We start from the raw sequence: 23,454 nt of genomic DNA on the forward strand, positions 1-23,454 counted from the left end.
GAGCCTGGAGCCTGCTTCAGATTCTGTTCTCCCTCTCTCTGTGTTCCTTCCTGACTCATGCTCTGTCTCTGTCTCTCAAAAATCAATAAATGCTTAAAAAAAAAAAAAAGTAATTGGGTAGCTTTTTAACAGCTGCATGAAGCAACGTGACAACTGACAAATGCCTTCAAAATTCTGAAGGGAAACAGTAGCAACCTAAAAATCTATAACCTGCCAAGTATCAGTAAAGTCTGAAGGAGTAATAAAGGCATACTTAGATATTCAAGATCTTAAATAATTTACCTGCTACCTTTCCTTAAAGGGTGACTAGAAGAGAAGCTCCAAAACGAGAAATAAAGATTAAACACAGAGGAGGCAAAGGGAATTTCTAGGAGGACAGAACAGAGATCTCAGGATGAAAGCTATAGCCAGACTTTGAGGACAACCTGTCCACACTTGGGCAGTGAGACCCAAGAAATGGATATGCTTAGGGCTGTCATCATCAAGATCCTCAGACCACATCAAGGGACAGAATGCCAGATCCCTATCTGAATGTGTTTTTTTTTTTAATTTGAGAGAGAGAAAGAACACACGTGCACACACGTGAGCAGGGGAGAAGGAGAGGGAGAGAGAATCTTGAACATGCTCAGCTGGGAGCCCGATATGGGGCTCAATCCCACAACCCTGAGATCATGACCTGAACTGAAATCAAGAGTCAGACATTTAACCAACGGAGCCACCTAGGCACTCCTCTTTCATCTGTTTAATACATTTTTCAATTGAAAAAAAAATCCCTCCCCAAATGGTTAGATGAGCTAATATATTTAAAGCTCATGGGGTGCCTGGGTGGCTCAGTTGATTAGGCATCTGACTTCGGCTCGGGTCATGATCTCGTGGTTCATGAGTTCAAGCCCCATGTCAGGCTCTGTTCTAACAGCTCAGAGCCTGGAGCCTGCCTCAGATTCTGTCTGTCTCTGTCTCTCTCGGCCTCTCCCCCACTCACACTCTGTCACTATCTCTCTCTCAAAGATAAATAAACATTAAAAAATATTTAAAGCTCCAAACACAGCAAGAGATCTTTATCAGATATTCATTATCAATTACCTACCTTATTCCCTGCAGGTATCCAAATCCTGAGCTGCTTTAAAGACTATCTCGAGTGGCAGCAATCTTCTGAAACCCTGGCTATGCAAGAATCCCCTTGACTTTTATTGCCAGTTTATGTCATTATTGACTGGTAATGTATGTCTACTTAGCTAGGTTGAGAACAGACATTTTTAGAAAAATCATTACTTTGGCTAATGATTTTCTCTTTCTGCCTTCCATTCTCTACCATAAAACACAACGATGGGGGGGGGGGTTGCTGACAGGCACACTAGATCCTCTCAGGAGAAAGTCAAGATCTTAGATAAGGTCCTTCATTCTGTTACTCAATGCCTTCCTACTCACAGCATCTACCTAGCACAGGGAACTGGCACAGAGTAAGAACTCAAATGTCTGTTGATATATAATAAATGAAATCTGAAGAAAAAAGTTCTAAGTAGAGTGACAAATATGACTAAGCTGATTAATGGAAAAGTCGCCCTTTATAGAAAAGGAAAAGTCGCCCTTTATAGAAAAGGAAAAGTCTTTGTAATCGTTCCTGGTTAAATGAATCAAGCAAAAATCTTAAGCATAAAGAGGTAGTATGACATAAAGGATAATCCTTGAAAATTATTTCCAATTCTGAAAAGAATTAAACCAGGGGCAAGTAGGTTAAACTAAACAAACCATGATCTTTAGATAGAGTGAACGGGGGCGGGGGGTGGGAGTGGAGGGGGACTTCTCACCTAACACCGTGACTAAATTTTCCCGGAGTCTATCTCCCTGTTGGCAGTGCCATGTGGACTGAGTTCTAATCCTGCCTCTGCCATAATCCAGCTCTGGGCCTTGACAAATCCAGCAACCCCTCAGGACCGCAGGGGTTCCTCACCGCAGAACGAGTGGGCAGAATATAAGACCATGAAGCTCTCTGAAGGCCACCAGGGTTGTAGGAATCATATATTCCTGCTTCTGATTCAGTAAGAGAGCAGGACACACACACATGCACAATGCAAAATGTCTCTAATATCTTACGGGCAGGAAAATTAAAAGACAGTTTTGAATTCAGGTTCATTTACACAGAGTTTAAGTTCTAAAAGCTTTTTATAAAAGCTATACTTTAAGACAGTTAAATGCAGTGACTTTTAACCTGAAAACTTCTAAAGCCAAGGAACGTAAGTTGAACCCATGCCCATTTCTATTATGATTCCATTTTTTAAAGTAACTCATAAATGTGCATGACTCACACATCTGAATATAATGTGATGTTCCTTTATCATTTCATCTTCCGGTGCTAGTAATCCCACATTACAGAGTGCCAAAACCCTTTAATAAGTGTAGCATGTGCTTCTGGCCACACTCCAAAAACTACCACCACAGGACTGCTGCATTAGGACAAAACTCCAGGGAGGATTTCTGGGCTTTGGAATATAGGACCTCCAGTCAGACGCCCACAATACGACTTCCCTCACCTCTCAATGCACGGCCACTTTTGATACCTGAAACCATAGCAACAATTGTCCTTCAGGCTTATATGGCCCTTTTCAGTTTACAAAGCACTTCCACATCTATGAACTTAGCTGATTTCCAGGGACCCAGTAGAGTGCTTATGGCAAACGTTTCTGTGCCCATTTTAACAGGTGAAGAAACAGGGGTTCAGAAAATTTAAGTGACTTGCCTAAGGGTATCCGGCTAGCAAGTGGTGGAGCTGGGACTTGTACCCAGGTTATCCAAAACCAAAACCTGGCCTCTTCTCACCAAAGTGCTTTGTGATCCGGGATAAGAAAACAAGTGACAGAATTGAAGCCTGTTGGAAACTCTTGTGATTTTACTTACTAGTTCATTCTTTTGTAAACTTTACTTATGAGAGTTCAATATTTTGTAAACACTGTAAACAACAACAACAACAAAAAGATTCTTAACCTTCCTTCTCCCTTTCTTTAGTCCCCTTGCACTGAGAAAGGGCCAGCTAGAAAAAGTCAGTACATAAAAAGCTAGTACCGCTCACTTGTGCCAATGCCCAACATCACCAGTGAGTGAATTTCATCTATTTCCAAAAAGAACAAAGAAGTGACGGGGCCAAAATTAGAACCAGGCCTAGTGACAGTTCCATAGCTAAGTGCACCCCAGTTTGTCCCCATCACTTTTGTTTCTTGTCCCTCACAAAGTGGGTCAGAACAGTCTCAGAAGAGGAGGGCAGAGGACGGGGAGGCCAAGGTAGAAATTCCAGAGGGGCCAGAGGAGAGGGGCCAGTCAGGACGGGAACTGAGGCAGCGTACCTAGTTGGGCTGGACCCGAGATGTGCCCCGTCTTCCATTCCCAACTGAGAAGACAACTCCTGAGATCTACCCTCAGAACAGAAGCTGCTAGTTACAGCATGGCTTGAGTCAATGGAGGCAAAAAGGGATTAAGTAACGGGCCTCAAATCACAGAGCAACACTGGGCCTTCAACCCTCTCTCTCCACACAGACATTAAGACATGTGGCAATCCTTTCCAAAAATCACAGTTTTCAATAGTCCGTTCAGTGTCAGCAGCCAAAGGTGCCCTTAGGTTCCTCACTAGATTGTCTTTCAGAAAACAAACAAAAAAACAAAAACCAAATCCACTATTAAACATACTCCCTAGTGGAGGAGAGCTAGCCATACCAGCACCATTAAAAAATAAGATTTTTTTAGGGGTGCCTGGGTGGCTCAGTTGGTTAAGCGTCCGACTTTGGCTCAGGTCATGATCTCGTGGTCTGTGGGTTCGAGCCCCTTAGTCGGGGTCTGTGCTGACAGCTCAGAGCCTGGAGCCTGCTTCTGATTCTATGTCTCCCCCTCTCTCTGCCCCTCCCGCACTCACACTCTGTCTCTCTCACTCTCAAAAATAAATAAACATTAAAAAAAATAGTACGATTTTTTTTTTTTTGTTAACCTGACAGTTTCATTGGCAGCTACAACTAACTTGATGATAGCTGGGGGCACAGAAACTCACTCTATATCCTTACCTTCAATTACACAACAAGGACTGGAATCCTTTGTCAGTTTATTCAGTCAAGTTTTCAAGAAGTCACAGTGAGGGAATTTCCAAAGCCCATCCAACATCACTATACAAATACTGATCACCTAGGATTCTCCGTTTACAAACACATTTTAAAAAGCAGACTAGTAACCATATAAAAAGCTCCCTTACTCTTTGCCACTTCAAACAATTAGTATGATTTAGGTTTTTGGTTAACCATGATAGTCAAATGCTTTAAGTTGCTAAATTACTAACTGGGCTGGAACTTTCTAACCATCCCTAATTTAAATACAATCAGAGATTATATGTCGAAAACTTAAATCGCCATAATTAGGCCAAATGAAATCTGCTTTACAATCTGGGTACAAAACAGTGAGCAAAAAAGCTAATCCTGATCACCTCCTCCACAGTGAAGATATGGAAAGGCTTAAGGAGAGGTTCCGGCATCACTCGAACCTGAGTTCAAATTCTGACCCTACACTTATGAGCTATGTGGCCCTGGGCACTTATGTCTCTGAGCTCAATTCCAAGTCCCTCTCATCTAACTGTTGCCAAAAACCAAGCACAAAGGAAATCATACATTAGGTACTAAATAAAAGATATCCACTAATTCCTATGACTGTAAATTCAGAGTACAAGCCAGTGTGATTGCTGGGGTAATAATAGCATGGAAATTCAGGGTAGGAAACAAATATAGCTTTTTTTATACTCTACGCTCCTCCCTTTGGGGTCCACCCTGATCCAACCTCCTCTTCCACTACCTATCTCCATCAACTCTGGCCTACAATGACTGACATATAACACAATCAGCCCTTAAACATTTTATTATTTTTCCAGGATTATGACTAGGCCAGCCCCAACACCTATCCATTGAAGACCTTCAGGGAAAGAGTTCTCTGTGTTTCTATAACTTCCAGTCTCATTGCCCTTTCATTACTCTTGATGATTATAAACTACACTGAGACCACAAGCGATTACACAATGCCATTTAGTGAGAATTACGAAAACTTCAAAATCACTCTTGAACACTAAGAGATAACGTTAACATTTACAATGAGCGTTCTGACCTTCTCTAAAACCACTTTGGTTCAGCTCACATGGGGACACTCCCATTTGCTGGCTGTGGTGACTAGAACACAAGTTAGAATCCCTCCAGCTAAGATTCTCAGGCGCAGGGTGCCGAGGACAAAACCACTGTAACCACTTCACATCCACTCAGATATACCCGTTTTCTAGAACTGCAAAACCATCAGCTAAAAACAACTCTTGATGCAAATGAGTTTAGAATCAAGGCTACACATACCAGAACTTAAAACAAACTGGAGGTGTAACTCTCCCTACAGTCTTCTCCGCACATCAGCAGGTATAATTGATATGGAACCCGTGCACCAGACCAGTAGTTCTAAACATTCTCCTCCCCCCTTTTTTAAACACTTATTTTGTAACGCTCCCCTTACTACCCTGAAATGAAAATCAAAAATAAAAACTACTCATATGCAAAATTTCAAAATAATCAAATGACGTCCAAAGTATAAATAAAGGGTCAAAGAAGTTTATAAGAATCTGTATTTCAACATGTAATTCCTGTCAAAAGTACATTAGAAGACATAATGAAATAGTCTACGTCTTGCACCAACAGCAGAGCAGCCATGAATGCAGTAACTACAAATAGAGACAGATACCGGCAGGTTCTTCTTGGGGACACAAATACAAGCACCCCAACATTGGTTGCACAATTTATAAAAATGGTGAACAGCTTCTGGTAAAGTTCCAACCAAAATAAAATACTATTAGGTTTCTATAGTACAATATATCAATTTATACAGTAGTTGCATTCCTAGGAAATTCAGGTTATATCAAAATGATGCAAAAATTATGTAAAATAAAATTAGGTTCTAGGCTCATAAAATTACAAACACTTTTTTTTCCCCCCACAAGAATGTCTGGAGAGACATTCAGAAGTCATGCAGATTACTGAAAAATATTTTTTTGCACAGGACTATCCCTAAGCACATTACAGGATAATTATTATTCCCACCCATTCCCTCTAAATGCCAAAGATACCCACCCGCCATCAACCAACAACATCTCACCACAAGTCACTGAACCAGCTGAGATGAAGAATGCAGCTTTGAGCGCAAGTGGAGTCTTACTGTCTTTGTGTTTTCCAGTACTGACCTTAGAGCTATACTTGGCTCCTAAGCAGATGTTCAAAGGGTCTGCGGAATTGGGTGATATTTCTTCCAAAATTCTTTATTAGGTGCCTCAGGGGCACCCGGGTGGCTCAGTCAGTTAAGCGTCCAACTCTTGATTTAGGCTCAGGTCATGACGTCATGTTCGTGGGATCAAGCCCCGCGTTGGGCTCCACATCAGCCCAGAGCCTGCTTGGGATTCTCTCTTTCTCCCTCTCTGTCCCTCCCCATGCATGTGCACATGCGTGCTCTCTCTCTCAAGATAAATACATAAACTTTAAAAAAAATAAAAATTCATTCTTAGGTAGCAGAAAAGCAGAGGCAATATTTTCAGTCAATATGAAAATGACATCTACCGGTCTACCGGACTGGAATGTAAAACTGCTGACCCTTCACTCACAATCAGAAACACTTCAAAAGATGCTACTGTTCCTATTCTAAAATGACAGCCTAAGACTAGGACAGCAAATACACATTGCAGCATGATGTCCCACTGAGCCTGGGAATGGCTTTAAAATCCATCTCAACATGGCTCCAGTGAGTCCCGCCAACTGTTTAGGCTTCCTAACCTCAGAAATACGGGAGAAGGCAATTAGTAGGCTCAAAAAACTTCCCCTGGGTATTTAGAGCTTTCCACACCATGCAATCTAGTAACTTCGACCACTGTCATCTAAGCACTTACTATGTGCTTTAGGTACCTAGTGCTAAATGCTTACTTGACCCTCCTACAACAACATGAGGTGGTAGAAATCTCTACTTCACAGAAACTAAATGAGGCCCAAACACAAGCCCCAAAGATCAAAAGCTAGAATCAAAACCCAGATTCCTGCCCAGCTATCTGGCTCCAAAGCCTGTGCTAGTTATTTGTCTGCAACTACCTATAAAACTTGTCTGAAGGGGCAGGGTAATAGAGCTTTCTACTAGAGAGCAGTGCTTCTCTGTGTGGACCCGGAAGGTGGGCAGACACCTCTACTGGACAGCCAGATGCCATGTCAAAAGACAAAATAAAAAATTCCTCTCTCTCACTGACTCAGCCAGAGGCCCAATCTGAGACTTGGGAGGAGCCCAAATTGGATCTTTAAACCAAGCTTTGGACACCAGGACACCACATTCCCTGATACGTGAAGACTCAAAGCTTCAGGATGGCATCAAGCCCTGCTGGGTTTTGGCTCCAACCTATCATCACTTGGCCTATATCTGGATCCTGCTTCTCCCCTCGGGAGGACCAGTACTGTTGCCCCCAGGCCCTAGTTCCCAGCCTCTGAGCAAATGCTAGCTCTCCCCTCCTACCTGCTCTGCATATCTGATTTCTGCCCATCTTTCAAGGTCTACAGTAAGGTTACCCTCCCCTACCACTAAGCCTGTCTGCATTCTCCAGCTGGAAGGAACCAACCTACTTCAGAGCCTTCACAGCACTCTCCCGCATCACAGCAGTCGGTATACACGTCCCTTCCCTAGAGCTTTAGTTCCTTGTTTCCTCTCCGCCCCTCCCCTCCCACAACACCAACACTACCACCACCACCATTAGATAGAAAGTCCACTTAATGAGTGCCTGCCCATGTGCCAGTCACTTTGCAGATATTATCTCCTTTAATCTATAGACCAGTTCCATTCTGCTGATGAGGAAACTGAGACCTGGCATTATTCAGCTTCCACTGGCATTACACCATAGTGGATACCAGCACAGTGTGGAGTCGGGCTGCCTGTGTTTGAATCCCTGCTCTACCAATTACCAGCTGTGAAATCTCAGGTAAGTTATTTAGCTTCTGTGCCTCGGCTCCTCATCTTTAAAATAATAAGTATGTATTATTACATACCTCATAGGATCATTCTCAGCCTTTGAAGAGTTAATATACGGGAAGCACTCAGCGCCGGCACATACTATATAGACTCAGTGTTCGCGGCTGTTACTATCCGTGCTGCCTCCAACCTTGTCTCATGTTATGCTCCAAGTCCATACTCTGAGAGCCTCAAGTATACCAAACTATTACCCACCTCTATCCAAGCTTCCTTGACTGCTCTTTGCACACCAGCTCCTTTCCATTCTTTGGGTCTGATTATGTGCTTCTCTCAGAGAGGGATGTTCCCTGACAACCCAGATCAAGAAGATCCTGGTCATCTCGGCCCTGCCTCCAGTGTCCTCTTCTTCCCTCCGCCACTCCTATCCACCCCTTACCACACCCTTGTTTATTGTCCTTAGAGCACTTATCACAACCTAGAAATCTGTTATTTATGATAACTTGGTCTGTGTATTTGTTTGGGGTCCATCATCCTGACTAGAGATGAGAGAACAAACTACGTCTACCTGGAGCCTGGTTCTACACAGTAAGTGCTCAAGAAGTGTCTACTGAATTAATAAATGTATGATTTTTAAAAAATTAAGGGGCACCTGGGTGGCTCGGTCAGTTAAGCGTCCGACTTGGGCTCGGGTCATGATCTCACAGTTTGTGGGTTCAAGCCCCGCACCAGGCTCTGTGCTGACTGCTCAGAGCCTGGAGCCTGCTTCAGAGTCTATGTCTCCCTCCCTCTCTCTCTCTGCCCCTCCCCTGCACACTCTCACTCTCTCTCAAAAATAAACATTAAAAAAATAATTAAAAATAAATAAATAAATGTATAAACTATGGAATCCTAAAGTTAATGCTGAATGGTCACTGCTGCTATGAGAGCAGGTGTCATCCTGCGAGGTGCCATTTTCTGTATTTGGTCAACTCTGAATTATCAGTGAACCGAAACATCTATTAAGCACCCACAAGGAGCAAATCTGTATGTTCTCTGTATAATGCAAAACAATAAGTCATTGTATTTGGTTGGAAGACAGACAACAAGCAGGATCAGGACTACAGTCCTGTCAAGAGTGCCCAACTGAGGTGAAAAAGTCGCAATGCCTGCCTTCTTTCTACTGGCCAGGCTGCACTCCCAGTGCAGGGCTGTTTTCTAACTCCCGCAAAGGCAGCAGATTGGCAGCAGCCCTGGGGAGGGTCCGTCTTATTTTAAGGGCAAATGAGACACTATTAAGAACACCCCCCCCCCAACACACACACCCTCACAGTGCCCCTGAAACAGCCAGTCAGGGTGAAAGCATTGTATTCCAGGAGATGCTTATGATAATACAAAAACAGGGAGGGGCAGCCAGTCAGTTCACTCCCACCTTTTAAATTAGACAAGTTTATCAGATTAGCTACTTTTACTTGTCCGAGCAAAGCAGCCAGAAAGTAGAGTCCTGAGAAGATTAAGTTTTCATGCAGCAAAAGGTCTCTCAGGAGAGATAAACAACAAGCAATACTGCCAGGAAGGGCAGCTCAGTCTGGGGACTCCAAACTTCACACACTTCCCCCCCTTACCTGAAGCTAGCTATCAGGGTATATAGCGTGTGGGTGAGTATATGGGAGTCCGTGCACGTGCCTACACATGTTTCCCAGCTTCCCGCCCCGTTGGGAAGTCCTCACGATTCAGCAGAAAAAAAACACATAAAAAAATATCGGGAGGGGCACCTGGGTGGCTCAGTTAGTTAAGCATCCAACTCTATTTTGACTCAGGTCATCATCTTGCAGTTCGTGGGATCGAGCCGTGCATCAGGTTCTGTGCTGACGGTGCAAAGCCTGGCTGGGATTCTCTCTCCCCACCCCACCCCTTGCTCTCTCTCTCTCTCTCTCTCTCTCTCAAAATAAATAAAATAAACTTTAAAAAGAGAGACAGAAGCATCTAGAGACTCAAGGATCCCTCTTCTCAGCTTTCCCAGTAACTTTCAGAGTGACCCTTGGAAAGTCACCTCCCCTCCTGAGACCTCAATTTTATCATGTTACAAAATAAGTGAAGCTGTACTATATTCGAGATAAGGATTTTCAAGCTATGTTCTAAGTAACCAAATGTTTGGAGTGCTCTAAAATTCTGGGGGGAAAATACATTCAAATTTCACTTTTTAGCCTTATTTTAACAATTTTTGAAATTATAATGAACCCTCACAAACTCAATTTTATAGTAACTTTTAACCCACTAAAGATGACCAATGTGTTCACATTCTCTTTCTGAAGACATCAGAATAAAGCTTCTCTTGTCAATTCTGAGCTTATATTTCAACATCTTATAAAGGAAGCTGGAACTCTATTTTTTAAACTCAGACTTCTACTGACGTGCCCCCTGAAACCTGCTCAAACAAATATACAAACTACTAGGGCATACTTGCAGCATGTTCAACTGAATGCCGGGCAAATCTCCAGCACATCCGCTGGGTTCAGACTCACAGGGGCATCGTCAGTTATGCGATAACAAATAAATTCATAGCAGCCTGCACTGGAATAAAGAGTAAGCACCTAGCATCAGTCTTGCGCTATGTGTAGAAAATAAAGCATTCGTTAGATAGTGGTGACAGTTTTATCTACTCTGTGATAAAAGTTCCCCCTATTCTTCTTTCAGGCTTCTGGGCCAAGTGAAGAGTATCCTGAAACTGCAAGATAAGTGATTAGTAAACTATCTGTAATTATTTATTTATGTGAATCAGATTTTTCCATACTGCAACCAAAACTAAATTCAGAAGTAAATTGGGTAATAGAACTGGCAAATGATTGGGACTGCCACTCCACTCTGAACCCAACTCAAAATTCAGTGCCCATAATCAGATTCATTGTTCTGTTCACTTTATCATAATTATTATAATACTGGTCAGTTATGGTATTGTGTCTGAATTTATAAAATTAGTCTCTTCAGTATGCTGAGGTTCCATGTGGGATTAAATTTGAAATAGAGATCCCTGGCTTCCAAAGAGTCAAAAAGCACTATACCAGATACCATCAAAGTCCTCTTCAGGCTCTAATATTCAGAGAGGAAGGCAAGTTCTAATTAGGTCTGTTATTACCTGCCCATCCTTGCTTACCCACACTATAGCTCCCATGGGGAAGGAAGGCCTAAGCAAAAATTCTCCCTTTCTGCTCCCTGATCTGTCAGCAGTAGGGTTCTGTACACCTGGGGCAGCTGTCCACCCTGCATATGCCAGCCACACAGTCCCCACCTCCCCAGCCACAGGCTGAAAGCCATTTAGCTCACCCTAGCCATGTGGTGGGCGCTCTGCTATTTGGCACGAGGCTGACTTCTCGTGCTCAGGTCGACATTCAGAGGGGCCTTCAACATTTAACGTTACTGTGAAGAGAGCATCTCACTTGTATAGGGTCCATTCCCCCTCCAGCCCCCATCTCTGCCTATCAAAAGTCTGTTCTCCACACTGCTGTGGAGAATAGCAAATTGTTACAAACTATCTGGAAACAGTGTGATACTGGAATAAGAAGACCTAAAAATTAGGAACCATGCAACTCTCTGAAATATATACTAAGAAAACAATGTATGCACACAGATTTAACTGTAAGGCTATTAATCACAGCACTGTTCACAATAGCAAAAATCTGAAAGCAACCTCAATGTACCAAAAAAAAAGGATAGATTTTAAAAATGGGATATCCAAACAAGAGTATATCAATTCTATAATTAATAGTAACAATCCCCACATTTTAGAGTGCTTACTAACACTGGATCCTCTGATAAAGTTCTTTAACCTCATTTAATGCTCACACCAACTCTATGAGGTAGATATGACTGCGCTTTATAAATAAGCAGATTCTGGGGCGCCTGGGTGGCGCAGTCAGTTAAGCGTCCGACTTCAGCCAGGTCACGATCTCGCGGTCCGTGAGTTCGAGCCCCGCGTCGGGCTCTGGGCTGATGGCTCAGAGCCTGGAGCCTGTTTCCGATTCTGTGTCTCCCTCTCTCTCTGCCCCTCCCCCGTTCATGCTCTGTCTCTCTCTGTCCCAAAAATAAATAAACGTTGAGAAAAAAAAATTAAAAAAAAATAAATAAATAAGCAGATTCACAGAAGAAACAATTCAGCCCAAGGTTGCCTGTCTAGTAAGCGCCAAGGTCAGGTTCAAACCTAGCTCACTCACTCCCATAGCCAACAGAAGCATTTCTTAAGTATTTACTAATGTGCCGGGCATGGTACTACTTGCCAGTTTTGTCACTGGAGCTTTCAACTTTTTTTTTACTTTTTTCTTTTTCTTACTGTGGTAAAAACACGTAATATAAATTTACCTCCTAACAATTTTTAAGTGTACATCATGGTATTGTTAACTATATGCACACAACTGTTTTCATCTTGCATGAAAAACTCTATAACCATGAGCAACTGTTCATTCCCCTTGATTTTCAAAAACTTATTTTGGATTAATTTTAGATTTACAGAAGATCTGCAAAGATAACTGAGAGAGTCCTACATGCCTTTGTTCAGCTTCTCCTGACACTGAAGCTATGGCTTTTTTGGCAAAATGGAATAACCATTCATTCCACCTTCAAACAAATACAAGGGCCCAACTATGAGGCAGGGAGTAGCTCCGGCTGGTGCCTCTGCCTGCGACCACACACCTCTGTTCCCCACTGGCTTCTGAACCTGCACCACCCATCCCCTGCACCACCCCAAGGGCAAAGGAAGGGAATAAAGAAGCCTACCACAAACCAAAAGTCCCTCCCAGGAAGCATTCTTAAGCCACTGCTGATGGAGCCTAAAACCATAGAAAGAGTTATGTTTTTTAAATGGGTATAGAATCTCAGGGAAATCTCATATAAGAAAGGAGGAGGAAAATAAATAGAAATAAGCACTACATCAGTGTTAGCTATATGTATCAGGCATCAGCCAAGACTTTTACCTATACTTACTCATTTAATCCTGAACCATACCATAAGGTGGGTACCCCTATTACCCCCACTTTACAGATGAGTAAACCCAAGAGCAAAGAAGTTAAGCTTTACTGAAAGTTCTACAGCTAGTAAAACACTTCCCTTGCCTGGGAAGAGGGAGAACACAGGGCTCCCACCCCTCTGCTTTGAACTTGTAAATTCCTAGATTCCCAGACTCAGGAAGTTATTTTTAATAACCGTGGCCACCATCCAAACATCAGAACTGACCAATGTTCAGCTCAGCAAAACTGTTTGCGAGTGCAGCATTTTTCAGGCCCTGAGTAATCTTCACATACCAGTGATATATCGCTCTCTGTACATGTTCCTGGGGAAGTGAGGAAACTTCGGGGGAACTTGCACAACACTGCCTAGAAGCAGATTCCAAACGGCTTTTCACACGTGTCTTCACAGTGTCCCCGCACATTACCCACCTCCCACCTGCATCCTCCCCTCACGATCCACACGGGCAACGGGCTGAGTGACGCTCACTCTTCAACAGACTGGACGGCCTTCGTTCCGTGCTGCACTATCGCCCTGATGCTCTCCCCAGAACTGTGCGGCTAGAATTCACTCCAAAGGATCCTCATGTCTCTGACCACCGGCAGCAGGAACAGTATAAAAAAAAGAACAGCATATTTCTGGCACCACAAAATCAATCTATTTGCTTCATCAAACACGCTGCTCTAAACAAAAGTTTTTGCTTTCAAAGAATTCTTCGTTTGCCTTAGACTCACTTTGCTTCATACCAAAGTGACTAACTTTGAATCATTCAAACCAGCCTTGGCCTTTAGGATTTTCAGGCACTACAGAGTACACAATTATTATATAAACACGGAGACCCTCAAGTAATGCAAACACACTAACGAGACATACGGCCAAGGGCCTATCTCAGGTCCACCTCTGGAACTAGGGAGTTGGCACACAGTGACGCAGACACTACCAGGAGTCCACAGGAGGAAAGACAAATGCTGGCCCACACCCAGGAAGGACAGAAGTATCTCAAGATGTCAGAAAACACATGGAGACATGGCAAAGGACCAAAAGCAGCCTGTGTCCCTGGTCACCAACTGAGATCAGTGAGGAAAGGTTTCAGGGAAATCCCAAGAGGCATCATGCAAATGTCCTCCAGACCGGTCCTGAGAAATATGCTCAATAAATGACATGAGGGCACAACATGTGAGGCTGTTTCTGAGAAGGGGAGAGTGAAGGGTGGGGGAAGCCACAACCAGGGGACCCAGGTAGTGAAGAGCTGTGTCCTTTTCTCAGCAGCTGTACCTGGTATCACTGCAAACAGAAACTGCAGTGACTCATCATGATGAATCCATAGGAAAATGAAGAAAAACACATTAAAGGGAGAGCCTGGCATTCTACTTACAAAATGAGATGGGTAAGGACCTCAGGTCACGGACCTGTATGAGTGCTCCCTCAACACTGACTATTCCCAAGGCTCTGTCTTCCTGAGATTTTTCTGAAAGTTTTCCCATCTATTGGACCTGAGGAATTCTATCTTATTCTCTAAAAGTCCAGCTCAAATGCTTCACCCACCCTGTTAAGTCTTCCTGGCTTCCCCAGACAAATGCAGTCATTCTCTTGTCTATGCCTCAACAGCACTTTATTAAACACAGGAATTATAACCTAAGCTTGCTTTGCTCTGTAAATATAACCCACCAGGCCATAGGAGCGCCTGAGGCTGTGCTTTACTCATTCTTATTTCTCAGAGTCAGGGCTTCTAACATAGTAGGTACTGAATGGATGAATGAATGGATAAACTCATGACCATCCAGAGTTCCAAAGGTCATGGCATTCTGCAGGAAGATTCACGTTCAACTTATGAAACCAACTCACTTGAAGACCAATCGAATCCTAGCCATACAGATATGCATCACTCCCCTCCTTACTTTCTCTAACATAGGAATGAGGGAGCTTTTCCTTGACTGCCCTCTAGAAATGATAACGCAAATGCAGCTGACATCCCTGTCACTGCCAAACAAATCAAACCGGCTTTCAACCTCACATCCACTGTGACCAAACTAACGCATCAGACTTGGAGGGTACTGAAAAACACTTTCAAAACAGTTTTCTGACCTTTTCCCTCCTCTGCCTATAAGAGGATACAACCAGAAAGAATGATCGTACTCCACTTTAAACCAAATCTCTAACAACCTGTCCTTTCCTCCTACTCAGCCTGAGTGGGAAGTCATCTGGGTCTCTGGCAGTCACTCACTGTTTGTCCAGCCTTTCCTGCTGTGACAGAATACCTAAGATGCTGATGACAAAACTGCCTACAACCATGATGGCTCATCTCTGATGCTAAGGGAAAGAGGGAAAGTCCCTGGAAAGGCACTATGTGAGCCTTTACAATTTTGTTCAATGGACATCAGAGCCATAACTGATGTATAAATAAATCAGGAAAGGCTAGAGTGTGAGGTGACAGGCTCCAGTAGGACTGTTCTAGAATAGGTCTGTGTGTGTCTCAATACCTAGGACAGCTGCCCCAGAAACACATGACCCAAGGACACACCCCTCTTCTCCCCACTTCACAAAGCTCCCAGGGAGCCTAGGCTCCTAGCCCTCTGCCTCACTCCACCAATATCAATATGGGACTCAGCAAGCAAGAGACCATGAGCAATTTCCAAATAAAGCTCTCTCGTGGGCTGTGTTGCTTCCTTTCCTTCCATGCTCATGCTCAAGATCAAAGAGATTAAGCAACACAGATGAGAGGCAGAGATTTATTAGAGAACCACAGGATTTCATGGTTGGAATGGACAGATAAACATTCACCCTCCTCTTCTAAGGCAGCAACCATCTATACTTTCATTATTAGGGCCAACAAGTCTCTATTCTTACCCTCAATTCTAGAGGCCCAAAGACTGCAAGAGTATCTTTGTTAAGTCTGCAAAACCCTTGTATTGCAGAATTAATTCATTTTTAGGGGGAAATTAAGTTCTTCTTCCCATGAAGTCAAAATAAACACCTACCTCATTGCCCATCAGGTGGCCAGACACCCAGGACTTTCACAAACATGACTGGAGAGGTGGGGCCAAAGAGAAGTGCTGAGAAGCAGTCAGCTCCATGACTAGACTGCCTGGGTGTGAACCCAGCTCTACCACTCACTATCTGTGATCTTAAACAGAGGGAAAATATCAGCACCTACCTCACGATTTTTAAGAGGATTAAGTTAATCTACTTAAAATGGGGAATGCTAAATTTCCTCCATAAAGAAAGAGGCAGAGCCAAGGTCTCCTTGAAAATATGCTATTCCACACTCATAAGAGTTTTCAATGTGACAGGAGAAAGCATTAGGCTGAACCATATTAAACTTCCAACATTTGACCATTTTTTTTTAACTCACAAAAGTGGCCATTTCATATGGTTAAATTAAATAGGTATGAAAGAAAACACAAAGCGATTGACTTCAAATGATTGTTAAAAAAAAAAAAATCAAATATCTGTGTGGGGCTGATCAGCTGATCCTTACACCCCCAGTTTGGTCTGCAGGACCTTGTGAAGGTTAAGCAACCTTGGCTATTTGCAGAGCTGACTGGCTGCCAAGGTGGCTTCCAGCTACCACCTGTTGCTTTGACAACTGCAGCTTTAGGGCTACTAGGACCTGTTACAAAACCCCAGACATCTACAGGCAGCTCAAAGGCTCAAGAGGCCCAAGCTATAGTGACCAGAGAACTCTTCGCCTTCTAATGGTGCTTCTGGCTTCCAGGGAAACCACTTCCCTTTTGTGACACAGTCACACTCCTGACCAGCGCCATCTGGATTTCAGCCATTATTCCAGGTGTACCTGGAGTCATTCAGAAAACTAGTTCAAAACAAGTTTCAAAGACCCAACACTGGGCATCTTTTACCTTTAAAATCTTTAAAAACTAGAAAAAAAGCATTATTGCTTGTGCTAAAGGTCAATTAAACAATACAGGCCCTCTCTGTACTATCTTTGTAACTACCTGTAATTATTCCAAAATAAAAAGTGTTTTAAATTCAATTATATAAAGACATAAGAAATGGCCCTTTAATAAAGAACAACTTTAATCACAAATTTTGGATGCACTGTATGATTTTGCCTTTTTTTCCATTAATGATAGACAGACTTTTTTCAACTATTGGCCCAGTAATAATGGAATGGCAGCAGAACCTTTCTTTGGTCCATAAACTAAGCCTGGTTAGAAAAAAAAAAAAAATCCAGAAGCACTTGTACCTGTCTGAATCCTTGATTCAGCCTTATTTGAAGACTCACAGATGATCTGATTAATTTGGGCTTAGTGACGTTTTATCTTGATGTTATTCCATTTCCATCAATGCCAGCACTATTTATCTTCTCTCCTTCCCTCAATATAACCATTTATAAAACCCAAAACAATATTAGCTCTAAATGAAACTACCCAAGTAAACACTTTTATCAATACAAGAGCAGCTGGTTCCATGTATCTCATCTAAAATTAAGAGTTTATTGCAAAAGAAACTGAAAAACTACTGTTTCCTCGTGGAGTCTCTCATCTTAATACACATATTATGTTTACACAAGGATGTGATGGAGGCAGGGGCAGACAGTAGCATCACACGATCTCAGTAGTGCCCCAGAACAGAATCATGATGTCATCTGCCTTCCCCTGGCAGTCTTTATAAGGTTATAATTAACTTAATATTTAATAATTAAATTAACGGAACAAAACTGAAGATCCATCTAGCATTCTTTTCATGGAGACTCTGTTGGCTCATGTGTGCTTAGAGCCCTGCTATCTGAGAGCTGATAACATGTTTTCCCCTAAAGATGTCTTTGCCGTGGCACACTGTTCTGGCTGCCACCAGCCATCTTTTCTGGAGGCAGGAAGATGTGGGATGGTTCTGTGAGCAGTGTATCTTTGCATAAATATATACATATGAGCACAACACACGCCTCTGAAAGTGACCATGTAGTTGAGATAGCAGATGGCAGCTTACTGCTCATCACTCCAATACATCCACCCAAGTTCACAAGAGCTTCAGTTTGGAGCTAACATATAGCATGATTTGTGGTAAAAAGCAAGAACTTTGAAGTCAGACAGGAGTTACTCATCTACAAAACGAGGTACTTAATTTCTGCAAATCTTGGCTCCCTCATCTTTAAATGGGGATATCATCCAGTGCACAAAGGTTGGGCACACGATAGATGTGTAACTTTTAAGGTCAAGGTCCTAGACATAATCCCTATACAAGGCTTAAAAAAACAAAACCACATGGTTTCAATCTGTGCTTTGAAACTCAGATGTATTATACCACTATTGGTGTATGTGTGCCACACTGTCAATAAAAAGGGGAGAGGAAATAAAAGAACCACTTAGACTACGTGTCTCCCCAGTGGGTGGCTCAATACTATTCCTCTGTAAATAAAGACCAGTGTGCAAATACACTCTTATGTTTGAATAACGCTAAGCTTCATTGTTTTGGAACACACATGAAATATGAGTTCACCAAAGGAAATGCTACAGAAATTTCACACAAATATTCATGAACATTATATGTTGCCAGGCCTTCTCATGTAGAGTTGTGCATAAAATAAAAGTGACTAGATGCCAACAAGCCTGTAAATCCTATGGGATAAGGCTCTATACATAGGCACACTGATCACTTCAGGAAGTGAAAACAGAGAGGTTGATAGAAAAATTATAGAAAGCACAAGAATTCTAGTCCAAAGCTAGTCAGTATGAAACAAATACACTGTGTATAGTATATATGTTGTGTGTGTGAGACAGAAAGAGTGTGTATACACACAATTCAATAGACAATGGAGGACACCCCTCCATTTATCATCCCAATCATTAATAGCTATCACTTACGGAAGATCTATCATATACAAAGATTTTCAATCTCAATTTCTTAAAAGATGAGGAAAGTGAAGTTAGGAGGGGTTTGCTGAGCAAACAAATAGTAGTAAAATGTAAATTTAAGCCCAGGTCTTTTTACTCCAGGCCATGCTATGCCCCTATAAGCACAAGGCTCAGCATAACAACTTACATTCATAACTGAACCTGATTAATAGAGACAAATATATTGGCTCTAGTTACCTCAGTGCAAAGACATAATAAATATATTTTTGAACTTTTTCATCAAAGTGATTAAAGTTTTTAAAATATGGTCATAAGAATAAACTCTCATCCATCTAGAAAACTTGGCTATCCCAAAATGATTCATCCCTAAGGGTCTGAAAAGAGTCAAGAATTTAACTTGCATGCACACTGCAAGTAACTTGCACTGTAACTTTGCATCTTCATGTGAAAAAAAAAATTCATTCCTTAACTCTATGGAAATACTTTTTGTTTAATATGTGTTTATTTTTGGAAGTGGGGGAGTGAGCAGAGGAGGGGCAGAGGGTGAGGGAGACACAGAACCCCGAAGCAGGCTCCAGGCTCTGAGCTGTCAGCACAGAGCCCGAGGCAGGGCTCGAACTGACAAACTGTGAGATCATGACCTGAGCCAAAGTTGGACGCTTAACCAACTGAGCCACCTAGGCGCCCCTCTATGGAAACACTTTTAAATATAGACTACAATAACAATACTGGAAATTCCTTCATTTGGGGCTTTCATTGAAGCTTACCTGCTCATTACCCTGATAATAATCAGGAATCAAAGGTAAAATGATTGTTTTCTTCTATTTTAGGGACATAAAAATGAAGTGAAGTCAACATTTCAAATTTCCCATGGTTAGAATGCAAAAAAACTGTCCCTCCTATCAGTGAAACTGGGGCTGCAAAGGGGACCTCAGAGCTGGGACATTACATTCAAATGCCTACAAAGGAGCTTCGTGTTACAGATGAATACACCGAAGCTCAGTAGCATGAAATGATTTAACTATGGTCTGAAAGTCAGTTATTATCAGATCCCCACACAACTCGAGCCACCTGACTGTGTAAGTTCAGAGGAAATGTCTGAATCTAAAGACCAAATGAAGAGCCTGAGGTCGGCTGTGTCCCATCAGTACCCCCCAGGATTTGCAGGCGATACTCAGGCGAGGGAGAGGAGATGCTGGAAGCGTGGGATACAGGCCAGAGGAACCTCTACTGAAGTCCAGTCAGCCTGCAGCAATCGCATCAGCTTGGTATCTGTCACTGGGAACAGGTTGCTGACGACCGTGAGAACAATCTAGAATTAGATAAAATCCAAAAGGAGAAAAACTACTCCTGGATGAACATAACAACCGTATGTGAAGATAAAGTTCCAAATTAGAAGAAAAAATATGCAAAGATAAACTTCCAAATTAGAAGGAAAAAATAAGATGTTTTAGGAGGAACATTTAATGATGGAATTTGATCTATCTCAGATGAGAGTGGAGATTTTGATATCAGAGATAAAGACGACAGTGGCTCCAGAGCTTCATGGAGAAAGAAGACCTGCTATTTCCTGCAGGAATTTATCACGACTTCACAGTGGATGAAAAGAGTATTGTTGTTCTGGCTGTTTGCTGCAGAACCAATGTTACCACTTTGAGGCTCAAGGAGAGAATGTGAAATTTTTGGCAGAGGCAGCACAGTGGTGCTCCTTTATTTGTAAAGGTCCTAAACACAACTGAACAGAAAATTAAACATTTACTCTTTGCTTTTTTATTGTGGACTCACAGCTAGGATAGCTTTCCTTTGCAAGATTATTTCATTAGAATATTTTTAAGTGAAAGAAACAATGGATTTGTAATGAAACAAACTGCAAAAATGTGGATAAAGCACATTTATTTTCTTTAATTAAATCAAGAATAGTGGCTCAGTTGCACTGTGTTAGTACATGCATTCAACTTTAACCCAAATGAAAGGTTAATCTCCCCAAATGTAACAATTTAGCATGCTCTACCTGGGCATCATTTTTAGACTTTAAGCCAGATATCAGTCAATGCCACACCTGCCCTAGAAGAAGGAATAAAAGTAAGTAACATAATTAACTAAATCTGGTATTTTTCCTTCAAAAATTATATGTTGGGGTATGCTGTAGAATGAGGGAAGAACCTCTCTTATAATGGGGCATATTTTCAATTGCTTACACAACTTTCTTGTTCAAAATAAAGGAACTGTCTTAATTTTTTAAAAAGAAAGAAAAAGACCAAATGAAAAATAACATCATGTGAAAAGCTAAATGCAGCATTACATTTGTTTTCTATTTTTAATCATTAAATTGTTATATTTTCCTATATTTATTAATCATTCATTATTATATTTAATTCCAGTAAAGATTTTAAAAATAATTATAACATGCTTATTTTTGGTTTAGTGATTGGGTTCTATTTGGCTAATGAGAAATTAAAGCCAGAGAAGCTGTTTTGTTGGGTTTTTTTCCCTAATTCCTTCAAAACCCAAAATGTAACCTTTTATTATGTTGGGTTACTAGTTTTAACTATGGTTATAGTGTCTCAGGAATGCCTGAGCATTCAGTAGAACTGAGCAACTGCACATGTGCTTTGACCCAGCAGTTCTACTTCTAGGAATTTCTTCTAAGAAAATAACAATGATACATAAGATTAAACTACAAGGATCTTCATCATAAGGCTGTTTAAAATGACTAACAAAACAATCTTAAAATGTTCATCCATCCAGGAACATAGAATTGTAGTGAAGCCACCCAGAATTCTACACAAACACACACATATATATACATACATGTTCGTGTGTGTGTGTGTGTGTGTGTGTGTGTATGATTACTGAAAGATAGAATGATATTCCTAATGCACTAATAAATGAAAGGTTATAAAACATCATGCAGTACATGATCACCATTTATGATCAAGATACGGCCATAAGATTGAGAGAATATTTGTTAAAATATTAACAATGGTTATGAGATTCCAAGTGTTTTTTATTCTTTTCTCTTATTATAAACCTTCAATAAACAGAAATAACTTTTGCAAAAAGCAGTGAACATAATTCCCTAAAATATAAATAACTTCCAAGGATGGGAGACTGTAGCCAATAATATTTTATGTGCAGGGCAATTGACTATCTCCCCATACCTACCTGGTGCCTCAGGCACACAATACACCCACCCATTCCATCCTCAGATCCCAAGACAGGGACAAGAGCAGATAAGGATGGGCAGAAAGCCTTGTCTCACACCACACTATAACCCTGTGCCCTAGTATCTGGCTTGGAAAACACTGAATTTGAACAGCCCAGTACCACTTAGGAAACACCGGAAGGGATCACTTCCATTTGTACAATACCTTCTATAGTAACAAGATGGCAGCTCAAAAAAGGTATGGGGGGCCAGGAGGGAAGAGAGGTAAGAACTATCTGCAATGCAAAATAAAAATAAATGCATACCAATGTATGCAAAATAGTACAAACCTCATGGAAAGCAATTTTCGATATTAATAAAAATGATAAACATGCTTATCTTTTAATCCAACAGTACCATCTGGGAATTTGTCCAACCTTGTACATATGAGGTTATATGAAGAAGCACTGTTTGCAACAGCAAAAATGTAGAAAGAAACCAAATATACATGAATACGGGAACTAGTTAAGTAAACCATGGTACATTCACACACTGGAAAACTCTGGAGCTCTAATACATATACAAATATACACACATGCACATACATACTTGCATGCATGCATGTAAATAAGGAAATACTCTATGTCCTAATAAAAAAAAGTGAGAAGGATATACTGCAAGAAGAAAAAAGCAAAGTGCAGAACAGTATATAGAGAGGCAAAATATACACTTGTATTAACTGTATCTGAACACAAGAAATTAATAAAGGAGGATACTTATGTAGGCAGGGAAGGAAGTTGCCAGACACAAGGATGGAAAGGAGCTTTCTCAATGTGTACCTTGTTATATAGTGCTTGGGTTTCTGAACCATATAGCACCCATGCCAAACAAAACATCAACACTACCACCAATGATGATGATGATGATGATGATGATGATGTTGTTGTTGTTGTTGTTGTTGTTGTTGTTTAAAACGCTTGCCAAGGGGCGCCTGGGTGGCGCAGTCGGTTAAGCGTCCGACTTCAGCCAGGTCACGATCTCGCACTCCTTGAGTTCGAGCCCCGCGTCGGGCTCTGGGCTGATGGCTCAGAGCCTGGAGCCTGTTTCCGATTCTGTGTCTCCCTCTCTCTCTGCCCCTCCCCCGTTCATGCTCTGTCTCTCTCTGTCCCAAAAATAAATAAACGTTGAAAAAATAAAAAATAAAAAATAAAAAAATAAAACGCTTGCCAAGAAAGCCTAAGAGGGACATTTGCCACCCACAGCGAAGAACACTGGAGCTGAGCAATCGATCACACAGGGATACTCTTCCACTTCCCTCCAAGGAGAGAGGAAACCATTTACAGACCATCTACCAGGGGCTGTGTTTTCTGTGTAAGTCATCTCATTTAATATTCAAATTAACCCTCAGAGGAATAACCAGCCCCATTCCTGCAAATAAGCAAATGGTGGTAAATAAGTAAATGGCAAGGTATTAGGTAACTTGCCCAAAGTCACAGGGCTATGACTGGAATTCATGCTTTTACCTGCTGA

The 23,454-nt window shown here is 41.7% G+C and overlaps 1 protein-coding gene across 8 annotated transcripts in view; it reads right to left on the reverse strand.

Annotated features, from left to right (window-relative positions):
* JAK1 (Janus kinase 1) overlaps positions 1-23,454 on the reverse strand; it is a 246,903-nt gene that overhangs the window by 90,139 nt on the left and 133,310 nt on the right. Inside the window, exon 1 of one of the 8 annotated variants that reach the window (XM_045477690.1) lies at positions 20,791-20,838. The exons of the other annotated variants lie outside the window; for them this stretch is intronic. The gene's annotated coding sequence lies outside the window, so the exon portion shown is untranslated. Of the gene's footprint in view, positions 1-20,790; positions 20,839-23,454 lie in introns of those variants that run through there. 8 annotated transcript variants of the gene reach the window in all.

This window comes from Leopardus geoffroyi, chromosome C1 (genome assembly GCF_018350155.1).
Source record: "Leopardus geoffroyi isolate Oge1 chromosome C1, O.geoffroyi_Oge1_pat1.0, whole genome shotgun sequence".
In the NCBI taxonomy this organism is placed as follows: domain Eukaryota; kingdom Metazoa; phylum Chordata; class Mammalia; order Carnivora; family Felidae; genus Leopardus; species Leopardus geoffroyi.